The sequence below is a fragment of the Mya arenaria genome, chromosome 7 (genome assembly GCF_026914265.1).
Source record: "Mya arenaria isolate MELC-2E11 chromosome 7, ASM2691426v1".
NCBI lineage: Eukaryota > Metazoa > Mollusca > Bivalvia > Myida > Myidae > Mya > Mya arenaria.
Window position 1 is genome coordinate 26,089,497 of NC_069128.1, and position 14,710 is coordinate 26,104,206.

Here is a 14,710-nt window from a genome sequence, read left to right on the forward strand (position 1 = left end):
TGAAACAAATGACTAATAAGCATGGATAACAAAAACCTTTTCCCCATTTCTTGTCTCATACAGATCGCATTGCAACTGCATAATGTCAAATGTATATGAATGGTCAAAGGTAACATATTTTATTATCAGTATAATTGAACACAGGTTATTGTTAATATGAATGCACATTTGTATAGTTTTGGGTCACCGGATCGATTTGTTGATTTGTTGATTGCCCTTACAGAAGTATGCCAACCCTTCAGGTAGCTCATAGTGGTTAAGCACCTGACTTGCAAGCAGGGGGTTGAGGGTTCGAGTCCCGAGCTGTTTATAGCTGTGTATAACCAGAACTCGTTATGCCCTATATTGTATCAGCCCTACTTAGTTAAAAAGCACCATCTACAATTTTATTTAACAATACGTGTACATTATACTCATCTCCCTCTATATATGCACTTGTTTTCTCTTTATTCAACAGCATTGATACTGGTACTGTTAGAATGGGCGCTACCTAAGTAAATATCAAACAATATATCTTGTACATGTAAGAACTTGAATTTGATTGAGAACTCAATCCTTCCGTCTGTAATTTCAAAAAAGAAGTCGATTTTAAATCGAAACAATAACAGGATAAAACTGTTTTCATCCGTCTGATCGCGTCAATTTGTGGTGTATGCTCCCTTTCATAGTTTCAGACTAAAAGCATGAACATTGATATTGATATATGTGTATGTTACACGTGTAACTTATCACAGACACAGCTAATGGAAGTATTAACATCATTATTATAATTGTTATACGAACGCGTTTTGATGTGCAACACAATTTTTTAAATTACTTTATGTACATCTCAATATCATAAAGCATTAATCATTGAAGGTCATTAATAGCAACTTGATAATGCAGGACGTTATATGTATGCGTGCGTGTTTGTTCGTCCATCGGTCCATATGTCCGTGCGTATGTTTCTTCTGTCTGTACGTGTTCTTTTTTATATGGATGTTCAAATGTAGAGTTCCAGACACATAACCTTAATCTTGACATTGTTATATTCATATAGACATGAATATACGATAAACATAAATACAAAGACGACCACGTCGTCAATGGTTGTGACAACAATCAAAAGGATTATGACAACGGTGATGACAAAATGAACATGATATTGAAGACAAGAACTATTACGAATCTGCTGATAACGATGGAAATAATAATGATAACAATATTATTGTTATCATTATTATTTCCATCGTTATCAGCAGATTCGTTGCAATGTGACGTACCATTGCTAAATGATTATGCTTATGATGATGATTAATATTATTATAAGTATTATCACGTTCAAAGAGCATTCAACTTTAGCAATGGTACGTCACATAGCAACGAACAACGGTGTTCAAAATATTGACACGAAAATATGTAAGAACATGACTTTTAATTTTTTGCCGAAAAATGTTTGGTTAAGTGCAAACAGAATAGAGACATAATAAAATTGGGACTTTTGCAATAAAGCAAAGTGCCATACCAACTTTAATTACATACATGTACTATGTTTTAAACTACACGGTTGTTCCAATTATACTATTAAAGTCCGAAATAAAATCGATATTATAGTCACATGAAATAGGCGTCTATACGACGTCTAAAGAAACACGGTAACTTAACTGACTATCTAACAGTTAACATTTTAGATTTGCTCCATTGCAAATCTTCTTCTGTAAGAATAAAGCTTGGCAGATAAACAACTTTTATAAAATACTTCAATAAGTAAGATCGAAGAAATATATATCTTAAAGAAACTGTTGTTTTCCATTCATTATCAAGATAATAAATTGGCTCCCCGGGAAGCCGCTGACAAGATTATTTCAATATTGTACAAAATTAGCATAGGGACCAGCGTTTAAAGTAGATGAACCAATGTTAACGTGTATAAGAACTTTACTTGGGTGCGGGGGAATTTTGCGAGAATTTTACCACTAGTTTTTCCCCGAAGGACGGGGAACATGGCTGGACCAAAAGTCAAAGTCCCCGCTAATCCACGGACCTGGGAGGAGGGGGGGGGGGGTTGGGGCGTGGTTACAATTGACTGGTACATTACGTTGATATACAAGTATGCAGTGTCTATGTAAATGAACGTTACCTCCGTATTATTGAATGCAGCAAACGTATGTTTTAGGTACAATCTATGCATTACTATTATTTTGTAACCGTAAGTAAACTATAAATAATCAGCAGCATAAAATTTCAAGTTTTCGTTTCAGAATTTTATTATATATGTTTTAGATCAATCCAATCAGATTAAGAAAACAATGCAACAAATTGTTTTTTTTTATATTCATTTCTTTTTTTAGCATCACATTCACACTTTAAGAACTTCTTATTGTTGCGTTTTCATCATCGTACTGTTATGTTTTGAACATCGTACTGTCCTCTTTTCACCATCGTACTGTCGCGTTTTGACCATCATACTGTCATGTTTTCACCTTCGTACTGTCACATTTTCAACACCGTACTGTCATCATGGGACTGTCGCCTTTTTGCCATCGTACTGTCATGTTTCACCAACGCACTATCATGTTTTCACCTTGTAATGTCATGTTTTCACCATGGCACTGTCGCCTTTTCGCCATTATACTATTTTGTTTTCACCATCGTACTCTCATGTTTTCACCTTCGTACTGTCATGTTTTCAGTATAAGACTCTCACCTTTTCGCCATCGTACAGTCTTGTTTTCACCATTATACTGCCTTGTTTTTATCAACGTACTATCATGTTTTCACCATCGTACTGTCATGTTTTCACCTTCGTACTGTCATGTTTTCAGCATTCGACTCTCTTCTTTTCGCCATCTTACTGTCTTGTGTTCACCATTGTACTGTTGCATTTTTACCATTTTACTGTCATGTTTTCACCTTCGTACTGTCATGTTTTCTACATGGGACTGTCGCCTTTTCGCCATCGTACTGTCTTGTTTTCACCATCATACTGTCGCCTTTTAATCATTTTACTGTAATGTTTACACCATCATACTGTCAGGTTTTCACCATCCTGCTTTTATGTTTCACCATCGTAATGTATTTTTTTCACCATAGTACTGTCGCGTTTTTACCATTGTAATGTCATATTTTCGCCATCGTACTGTCAATGTTTTCATCATCGTACCGTCATGTTTTCACCATCGTACTGTCGCTTTTTCACCACTATACTGTCATGTTTTTACCACTTTACTGTCATTGTTTTCATCATCGTACCGTAATGTTTACGCCATCGTACTGTCATGTTTTCCCCAACGTTCTGTCATGTTTTCACCATGGTTATGTCATGTTTATGCCATGGTACTGTCATATTTTCACTATCGTTATGCTTGTTTCACCATGGTACTGTTACCTTTTTTGCCATCTTACTTTCATGTTTTCACTAACGCACTGTCAGGTTTTTGTCATGGTAACTACATGTTTTCACAATTGTACTGTCATGTTTTCACCATCCTGCTTTTATGTTTCACCATCGTAATGTATTTTCTTTATCATGGGACTGCGCCTTTTCGCAATCATTCTGTCTTGTTTTCACCATAGTACTGTCGTATTTTTACCATTGTAATGTCATTTTTTCGCTATCGTACTGTCATTGTTTTCATCATCGTACCGTCATGTTTTCACCATCGTACTGTCGCGTTTTCACCACTATACTGTCAAGTTTTCACCATCGTACTGTCATTGTTTTCATCATCGTACCGTCATGTTTTCGCCATCGTACTGTCATGTTTTTACTAACGTTCTGTCATGTTTTCACCATGGTTATGTCATGTTTATGCCATGGTACTGTCATATTTTCACTATCGTAATGCCATGTTTTCACCATGGTACTGTTACCGTTTTTGCCATCTTACTGTCATGTTTTCACTAAAGCACTGTCAGGTTTTTGTCATGGTAATTACATGTTTTCACAATTGAACTGTCATGTTTCCATCATGGTACTGTCATGTTTTCACCATCTTACTGTCATGTTTTCACCATCGTACTGTCATGTTTTATCGTACTGTCATGTTTTCTACATAGGACTGTCGCCTTTTCGCCATCGTACGGTCTTTTTTCACCATCATACTGTCGCCTTTTCACCATTTTACTGTCATGTTTTCACAATTGTACAGTCATGTTTTCACCATCCTGCTTTTATGTTTCACCATCGTAATTTATTTTCTTCATCATGGGACTGCGCCTTTTCCCAATCATTCTGTCTTGTTTTCACCATAGTACTGTCGCGTTTTTACCATTGTAATGTCATTTTTTCGCTATCGTACTGTTATTGTTTTCATCATCGTACCGTCATGTTTTCACCATCGTACTGTCGCGTTTTCACCACTATACTGTCAAGTTTTCACCATCGTACTGTCATTGTTTTCGTCATCGTACCGTAATGTTTTCGCCATCGTACTGTCATATTTTCACCAACGTTCTGTCATGTTTTCACCATGGTTATGCCATGTTTATGCCATCGTACTGTCATATTTTCACTATCGTAATGCCATGTTTTCACCATGGTACTGTTACCTTTTTCGCCATCTTACTGTCATGTTTTCACTAACACACTGTCAGGTTTTTGTCATGGTAACTACATGTTTTCACAATTGTACCATCATGGTACTGTCATGTTTTCACCATCGTACTGTCATGTTTTCACCATCGTACTGTCATGTTTTATCGTACTGTCATGTTTTCTACATAGGACTGTCACCTTTTCGCCATCGTACTGTCTTTTTTCACCATCATACTGTCTCCTTTTCACCATTTTACTGTCATGTTTTCACAATTGTACTGTCATGTTTTCACCATCCTGCTTTTATGTTTCACCATCGTAATGTATTTTTTTCATCATGGGACTGCGCCTTTTCGCCATCATTCTGTCTTGTTTTCACCATCGTACTGTCAAGTTTTCATCACGGTTATGTCATGTTTATGCCGTCGTACTGTCTTGTTTTCACTATCGTAATGCCATGTTTTCACCATGGTACTGTTGCCTTTTTTGCCATCGTACTGTCATATTTCACTAATGTACTGTCAGGTTTTTGTCATGGTAATGTCATGTTTTCACAATCGTACTGTCATGTTTCCACCATGGTAATGTCATGTACTGTCATGTTTTCACCATAGTACTGTCAAGTTTTCAACATCGGAATGTCATGTTTTCAGCATGGCACTACTGCCTTTTTTGTCATCTTACTGTTATGTTTTTGTCATTGTACTGTCATGTTTTCACTTTCTTACTGTCATGTTTCCATCATGGGTATGTGGGATTTACATCATTGATTGTTTTGTTTTAATAATCGTACTGTCGCGTTTTCACCATCATTCTGTCATGTTTTTACCATCATACTATCGCCTTACGGTGCGCATGCACATAAAATAATTTGCCCATCATGTGAAAAAAATATCAGATACGATCACCATCATTGTAAATCTCCAATCATAATTGCGTCAAACTTGATGAAAATAATACAGATGTATAAGATACGTCTCGTAAACTCATCGGTCGTTTGAAAAAACTAATGATAGCACAGCTCTAAAGCAAATGGCACAGTCTGAAGTAAAATGACGTAACGTCATATTTACTTTATAAAAGCACCTGTCTTTTTATGAATAATAATACTTCTACAACACTTCCTGCTATTGGATCTGCTACTGCTACTGCTACTACTACTACTACTACTACTACTACTACTACTACTACTACTACTACTACTACTACCTGCTGCTGCTGCTGTTGCTGCTGCTGTTGCTGCTGCTGCTACTGATACTGTTCCTACTACTACTACAACAACAACTACTACTACTACTACTTCTACTACTACTTCTACTACTAGTACCATCATCATCACCTACTACTACCTCTAACTACTTTTAATTCTACTTGCTACTACAAACACCACCAGCACCACAACCACTTCTATTACTACAACTTCCACTACTATTACTACTCTTGTGATCTCTATTCTGACTATTTGCTTGCTCATGCTGCTATTCTGTAATACAACTATTCCATTCGGGATTTAACGTGTTTGAGAACCAAGGCAACCACAGAAACCCGAATATGTCAGTCTTATACGTTGTATTTTTAGAACAAAAACATCTGAAATAATATTTCACAAGCACAACCTAAAAGTTTTTCCCGGGAAACCGACCCTCCGTAGCAAACTTGGTGTAAATATGATGATTATTGAACATCAAATCTATGATAACCGAACTATTATTTGGGGTACATTGAATGCTATGTAAAGTAAGTGCAAATGTGCAACATTGATGACGACAACTAAGATAATGATAACCATATCACGACGCAACATGACAACAATGATTACAATGATTATGTGATGACCACAACTAAGATAATGATATTTATAGTAGCAATTAGGCAACAACGACATTTATGCAAATCATGATGCAATGATGACGTGAATGGTGCTAACGAGGTTATAATGCGTAGTTGCTGTTGTTTTTTATGTTGATGTTGATGATGATGATGATGATGATGATGATGATGATGATGATGATGATGATGATGAAGATAATGATCTTCGGTTGAAGATATATTTCAAAGACACGCACCCCTGAAACCAACATGTTAGCACTTGGAGGGGAAATCTTCTATGCTCATGCGCACCGGAAGACAATAGAACAATGATTATAACACGACAATACGATGATGACTTCATGACAGTGCGATGATGGAAATACAATTGTACTTCAATAAAAACGCGATAGTACGATGATAAAAACACTATAGTGCAATAATGATTACACGACTGTACGATGATAAATACAAGACAGTACGATGATGAAAACACAACAGTACGGTGATGAAAACGCGGTGATAACAGCAGACAAAATAATGAAAGAAAATTAACATGCATTAAAAGAAACCATCCTTTTATACTACAGTTATCAATTTCCAAGAAAGAGTCTAACATTTGTTAGTAGGGGTCAGTTCCCACCAAACCTGCTCTATCATAGTTTATTACGCTGTTAAACTGGTGACTGGCTGATTTGATTAACCATGCTGGTATATAGTAGTAAACTAAGTAAAGTTATGATAGTTGAAATAATTACTACAGTCCTATGCAGACCGCTGTTTGTTCTTACTGCAGGATTCACCAAAGTTGGGGGATTTATGGAGGATGAATGACTTGCTAACTGAATTGCCAATCTCAATAACACCTATAATAAACACCTAAATTATTTAATCATTCACTTCGTTCTATCCGATAAATGCTACTCAGTTGCAGTCTGAGGATTGAAAAATGCGTCTCTTTGTAAAGTCAAGTTTTGGTTGACTTGCCGGCAACAATGTACAAACACATATTACTGAAAATAGAAAACTGGTAAGATAATAATAGCCGTCTCCCCGGCAATCTGTCCATTTCGATTTTTGTGTGAGTGAAATTACAAAATTTTGAGCGACTCAATAAAACTTCATATATTAATTGATTACGAACAATGAGAGAGAATACGAACGCTATTTAAGTATTTTGAAGTATATTTGCATCATGTTTAATTTTAATGAAATTGATAAAAATATGTTTTACTTGGAATATTGATGATTGATTTGATTTATTTAATTTAAACACGATTAGCTCAACTCTCATGAGTTATACACAAATACACCTTTTCGAAGACGTCATCATATCAGAAAGTTTAAATGGTTTACGGTTAAACAGACATTGTTATCCTTAAATAATTCTTTATATTTCACACAAGTTAACTACACCATGATATAAATTGGTAAAACATTTCTTAAACGAGGCACTTAATGCACCATAATCAGTTGGCTTTGACACAAAGCCCCTGGGATGTAGATGGCAATTAAATTTTGGCATTAACTATCCAGCCACCAGAGTGCTAGATCTTAAATTACCCCAATGCCATGCTTATCAAACTGATCACAAGAATTAGTTATACATCATTATGCTGAACAAACTTGCATCGCGTCAGTGTCAGTGGCTAGCAGGGGAAAGTCTTATTTTGCATACGCACTGCCCTCTCCATTCCTAAGTTCACTGAGCAAGCGCATGCATGTAAAATGGAATTTTCAATGAAGTGGAGTATTGATGGTCATATCTTCCAAACTAAAGAACAAAAATTCAATGGAAGAGTAATCAAGCATGTTCATTGTGGCGGCATTGGTTGCATTAAGGTAAATACTACAATATTTTTGTTTATTTGTAAAAATATATGATTCTTATGGTGTTATTGCCTTTAACCCTTTGTAAAAGCGGATGCACAGTTTTAAAACAGTTTCTGCCTTCATGAAACAGTGTAAAAAATACCTTTGTCAAACAATTTTCGCTAAGTTCCACATTTGCATTCCTTACACATTTTACTAATTTAAAACATATAATTTATGTTTGGCTTTTCAAACAACATTATCATCTTTCTATCAACAAATTGCAATGCTATAATTAAACATTTATCAAGTATTGTATGAGTTGATATGAGCAATTTGCAACTAAGTTTTGCCACGCATATTTTCCTAGCAAAGTTTATAAACGCCTTTTTAAAAATAATAATTATAATAATAATATCATATAAAACTTTTCAGAAGCACTAGTTGTGATGATTATATTTATCTTGTTTAAAACAAATATCTTTCACAATTTTCCACAAAACAGGTTTCCTTTGAAGATGATGAAAGCATTCAATGCAAGTTAGAACAGTTTATTTCCGGTACGAAGCCAGGACTGAGGCAAAGCAGATCCCTGTTCTTGAAATGGTTAGATTTCAAGGTAAAATTGTTCAATGTATGCTCACTTCGCCCATTCTTAATAACTTATAACTTACTTCAGGTCGTCTAACTATTTATTAGTAAAACATTTTTATAGTAAAAGTAACCTAAGCCTTAATCCCAGGTGCATTACGACACAAGGTGGTTTACATTTCTGTTACGCTTTGTGACTCTGGCTCATATACTTATAAAAAAGTGACAGTTACACTTTCCTAATCACGACTTTTTAAAGTGACACATGGAAGCCGGGCAAATACCAAATAATTCGTATATTTGTCATGCAGCATTTTTGGCAATATTTTTTTACATAATTGGACTTCCTGTTGTTGTTCTGTTTATTTAATTAGCGCAACTAGGTATCTTTTCTGAAGTTTTTTAATGTTATGTTTGTCTAGTTGTTCTTTAGTCATCACTATTTCAATTTATTTAAATCTTTCATGATTTTGAAATGGATCGTCTGTAGCGTTTGCTATGAATCCATGTCAAACATCCATTTCTTTGTATTTAGATGTATAAAACTTAATTAATATCCGTGGTTTGAGGATTGTTAAATGGTGTTACAAGGAATGATAATATTTTAGGCACACCTGTGAACAATCTCTTTGCCCAGATTATCACTACGAGCTGCCATACTTTGTTGTATTTCAGGGATGCGAGATGCAACATATATCCCGATATCAATCACCTCGAAAAGAAGTGCATCGCTAAAACGCGGCAAATAAATGAGGTATAGTACCCGGATTGCCCATATAGTAATGTTTTAAATGTTTTTAATTTGCTGGGAAAATCACACACAATAAGTTGTAAATACAAATATAACAAGCAATTTCTTTTCACACGCGTGAAGACTACATGAGATAAATGTGAAATTCCATACATTATTATGTTGTTGAATAGTATAAGGGTTTAATTGTAATTGTTTATTTTTCAGTTACAAGGGGATATTCAAAATTTGAAAGAAAAACTGGTAAATAAAGACAGGCAGATTGCAGATATGCAGGTAATATGCCGTTAAATCTTAAATGCTTAAAATGGTAAAGCTTTTAAACTATTTTGATTAATTATTGACATGTCTTTTTATTGTATCGTAATATTTCCATTTCTGTTAAGAGACCTTGTCGGTGTTCAACTTTTAAAGTAGTGTAAATAAATAAGCATAGGCCCTCTATTTTGTAACAAGTATTTCATTATATATGAACAACCCTATAAAGAACATAAAAAAGGAAAGCACACATGCTTATCTATAAATATTATTCATAAAATGAACATGAATTCTCTGTGAATATACGCCTATACACATTTTTAGAGAGTATTATGTTTTGTACTATTAAAATGTGTATTCAATATTTCCTATGTCGATTTAGAAAAATATGGCAAATTTTGAGGCCATGAACATATATTTCAGGCAAACCAAAACAGAATGTATGCAGAGAATGATAGTCTAATGCTCAAGAGTGAAAATGGCAGAACAGACAGCAGCAAGGGCTTCCCTACCAAAGGTACCGTTTTTTACATGGAAATAAATTATATTCAATGAAGCTCGTTATTTCTCATGATTATTATGTATATGTGCATGTTTATAGCTTCAACTTAAGTAACAAAGTCCACAGCCTCTAACCACATACATAAATGCCGCATCTTATCAACCTAGAAGTAAATGGGGTACCTATTATGACCATATTCCTTGCATTTGTTTTAGCTCGTCTGTTTAAGACAGATGAGCTTACATCATGAAAACGTGTTAAAGTTGATATATGTGTAAGATGATTGACAAGTATATTATAAATCATAGTAAACCAAAGTGTCAACATTCATAACTCATGTAGTTCTTATTACTAATTTGCATTTTGGTAAAATATTGTTACATCAGCAAACAATGCCAGATTCGATAAGGTTTGTTTGTCTGAAGAAATACAACTTAAAACTAGGCTGAATTCATTTATAACATATGACTGATAATATTTGATAGACATACTTTTCTCCTACCTCAGATAAGTAGATCCAAAAATTTGGCCATGCAGGAAATTAGTATCTTGCCCTCGGGCAAAGATAAAACAAAGACCCGTATGAAATACAGTTGAACACTGCTATTCCGAACACCGTTTATCCGAATTGATCGCTATTATTTTTTTTGGTCCCGATTTTACTCCTACTTTGTTTAACTAAATTTTTAATCTTTAATCCGAAATCGCTAGTCCGAATTAATCGCTATTCCCAAGTAAAAATTACGGGCCCGATTTGGTATTTCACACCTTTTTATCAATTCTTATTTCGAACCTTATCATGTCATAGTTTTTCACACCATACTTCAATTACACTAGGGCATGGGCTTGGGATGACAATGGAGCACAATTAGCGCTTGTTAAAGAATGAAATTGAGCACGCGTATTTTACAATCATCGATGTCAGAAAATTAGCAATTCATTTAGGTGATGTAGTGTGTATATAATTTCTGGTTAACACAACATGAATATCAATCGAAAATACGCATTGCTCACTTAACCCGCTACCGAATAATCCGTACTATGTTCCGAATGCATACATGTGCTGTCAATTTGTTTTAAACGTTTTATGTTTTAATAAAGAAGTAAAAAAAACGAATTATTTGTCATTTAGTACATAATAAATCAACAAATATTTTTGTATACGAAATATCACTCAAACCGATTGTATCATATTGGTAACGTGTAACCGAAATTGCAATCTTCACGACTTAGTATATCACGTCATCTATTATTCGCGAACGCTGTCAATTTTATGAAAGTTGTTAATCCGAAATATCGTTATCCCGAAATATTTTTTGGGTCCCTACGATTTTCAATTAACGGTGTTCAACTGTACTTTTTTATTGTCATAAAGAGTTCCAGTAAAATTACATTTTAGTTAATCGTTATTTTAGTACAGCAGGATTCAAAAATATATTTTCAGACAGCAGAAACTGAAACTTTAGCCGAAGTAGCAGACCATATGACGGTATGTTCAAGTATAAATACAGAAATATAAAGCCATTTGTCTATTAAAGTATGAAACATTATATAACAAACCATTTGTCTATTAAAGTATAAGACATTATATAACAAATATACTGAGCTTAAAATGATCATTAATTGGATTTTGGCTGTAATGGCAATATGTAGTATACACTGTAATTTTAAGAATACACCACATCTATAAAATCTAGGAAATACTTATATGTTTGGTTCGTCTTCAGGTGGCAGTTGTGGAATATACAAACCAGAGTGTGTATATTGGAGAAATGGAGGGAAACATGATGACCTTTGCCCGTCGGCCAGTCGGAAAACTAACAAGTTCTCTCAACGTAAAAAATAAACAGAGCGTGATTTTGAATCCCTTGGACAAAATGAAAATTAATCGTCGATTTTTAATTGCAAAATTCGAAGGATGTAAGAAAGACAACGTAATACAATTATCGGAAATTCAGATTCAACTTATAAATCAGTCCGTAGCTTCGTATTGTTCCAAACAAGCTTCAGACATCCAAAACCTCATATATTTGGTATGATCATAAATATCAGATAACAGGGTGCCTGTACATATCTTTTAAACCTTGTTTTTGTATTTCAGTAAGCTTACATTGTGTTTACATTTTGTAAATATTTGTACATTTTATGATTGAGTTATTTTTTTTTATATACTTTTGCGTTGCCTTAAAGCCTATTTTATTTTAGTAAGTAAATAATTCAAGTTTCATTTTTTGAACAGAGAGAATCGGTCAATGGCGAAGTCGGGAATCTAGTCTTGGTCTCTCGAGAGCCATTCCAGTATGCTAAGCTCTTACCCTACATAACTCATTATTAAAGTTCTTCCTGTGATTTCTGTGATGGAGTTTTTTTTATTTATCCACTCCTGTGTGCATAAAGCCTGACATATTTGAGAAAGTGCCGTCTTTGGTATTCATGAAATATTACATTTATACCCTTTATTGTCACTTGATAACAGTTCGAAGGCCATCATGCTTTGGCTCATCTACTCTGTGTTTATTATATTTTTTTCAATTTTGTTTTCATAATTTGATTGTATGAAATACCCCTTCTTACAACAACATTTGTGTCCAGCATAAGCTGACTCAGAGTCTGATATAGTGACATCCTTGTAGGAAATATAAATCCACTTTTAAATGTTTGCTATAGGTTGTTTAGCATATACTATAAAGTATTCCGGTCAAGAAAATGTCTTGTAAATGACGAGAACGAATGATAGAAGTATTATTATTTTCTTGAATAGATAACTTTAAGCAGATACTTTAGGTTTATTTTAATGATATGGAAAGAAACATAGAACAATAAAAAAGTATTGAACCTGCTCCATGTTTACTGATGGAACATTCACCAATTATGTTAATCATGTTCTCGATGACTTTTTTTTATTTAAGCATACTTTAAATGTACAGTTCATAGCATACACTTAGTTGTTTGTCATTCACGTTGTGAATAAATTGTTTAAAACTGTATATGTGTTATAACCGAAAAATGTTCAATACTGCTATTCATTTAAATGCCCCAGTCTGAGAGGCAAATAGATTTCACTTGTCTGTCTGTTCGTCGGTTCATTCAGCTGTCACAAAACATTTTGTCACACGTATCTCCGGCAGTAAATTAGCAAGAGTCGTAAAACCAGCATGTCTAGTTTTGCATCTTAAGTTCTATTTGTCTGTTGGCTGTTTGTATGTTTGTCAAATAATCATATTTGTATTTCACTTCATCTGGTAACATCCCCGAATTGTTTTGGTTATGTTACCAAACCTTTCAAGATTTAGTTGGTAATATTCCCAGAAATATATTTAACTCTGTCAATAAATGTGAGCTGGTTAAACTCTGCGATTATGTTAAAGAATCAGTATGTATTCGTAATGTTATTCCTAGTAATTATTATTATTATTATTAATTTAGTTCATCCTCTGATACTGCTGCCTTTACGTCAACATATTTGTGTCTTTAACCATAGCACTAACCATGTACAAGCATTTGATATCAAAAACCTAAGTGTATGTGTTTAGACGATGTTCTGATGTATATGACTTAGAAACGTCTGTTCTGTTCTTTTCTGTGTGTTTTTTAATCATAATATGCGAAAGTCCACACTTGTATTCAAAATAATTATTGTCAAATTGTAAAATTGCAAGAGACATACCTATAATACTGAAATAACATTCTAGTAGGTTTAAACAACCAGGAATATGTAATCTTTGTCTTTCTATCAATCAACACTTATTAGAGTCAAACGTCATGGTCATAACTCATATTCGCCATTAAAATGTTGTCGTATTTACTTATTCCCTTCTAAGAGGACACATTTTATCTGCAAATATATGTTATCATCTGAACACGATTGAACACTATGTCTACTATCCTCACGCTTTGAATGGTCATAATCTTTAAACTGCCTTAAAGTCATCCAATGGCAATGACCAATCAGCTGTCATTTAAGTCAATGCATATTTCGATTGTTCAAATAATCCTGACAACATGGCGCTCAGGGGGTGGTGGGGATTAATGTTTGACAAACATCTCTTGTTATAAAATGTTTATATTTTTATTGGAAATATTACCAAACATTTGCGAATATTGCATGTTTTAGAAATGTTTAGAACAATTTTAGTCATACTTTAGATTATTCTGGGAATATTACAAACATGCTGAAAAACCTGCTGTTAATTCTAATACTATGCAATGAAGATTTTGGTAATATTTCCAGAATGTTTCATGTCCTACAGCAGCCCACGTGGAGCTTTTTCTTTTGGATTATTTTATTTCAATTCATCTTTTGATATGCCCAAAAAGGTTTTGGTAATGTTTCCAAATATTTCAAGATAATATAATTGTATTCAGGATGAATTTGAGAACAATAACGGAAAATGTTCGTAATTCATTTTGGGAATATTACCAAATATTTGTGACAATTCTAGTTTAAGAATGATATAGAAAATCTCTCGGC

The 14,710-nt window shown here is 34.0% G+C and overlaps 1 protein-coding gene across 1 annotated transcript in view; it reads left to right on the forward strand.

Annotated features, from left to right (window-relative positions):
- Nucleotides 1–14,710, forward strand: part of LOC128241440 (uncharacterized) — a 52,051-nt gene that overhangs the window by 20,478 nt on the left and 16,863 nt on the right. The window lies entirely within an intron of this gene.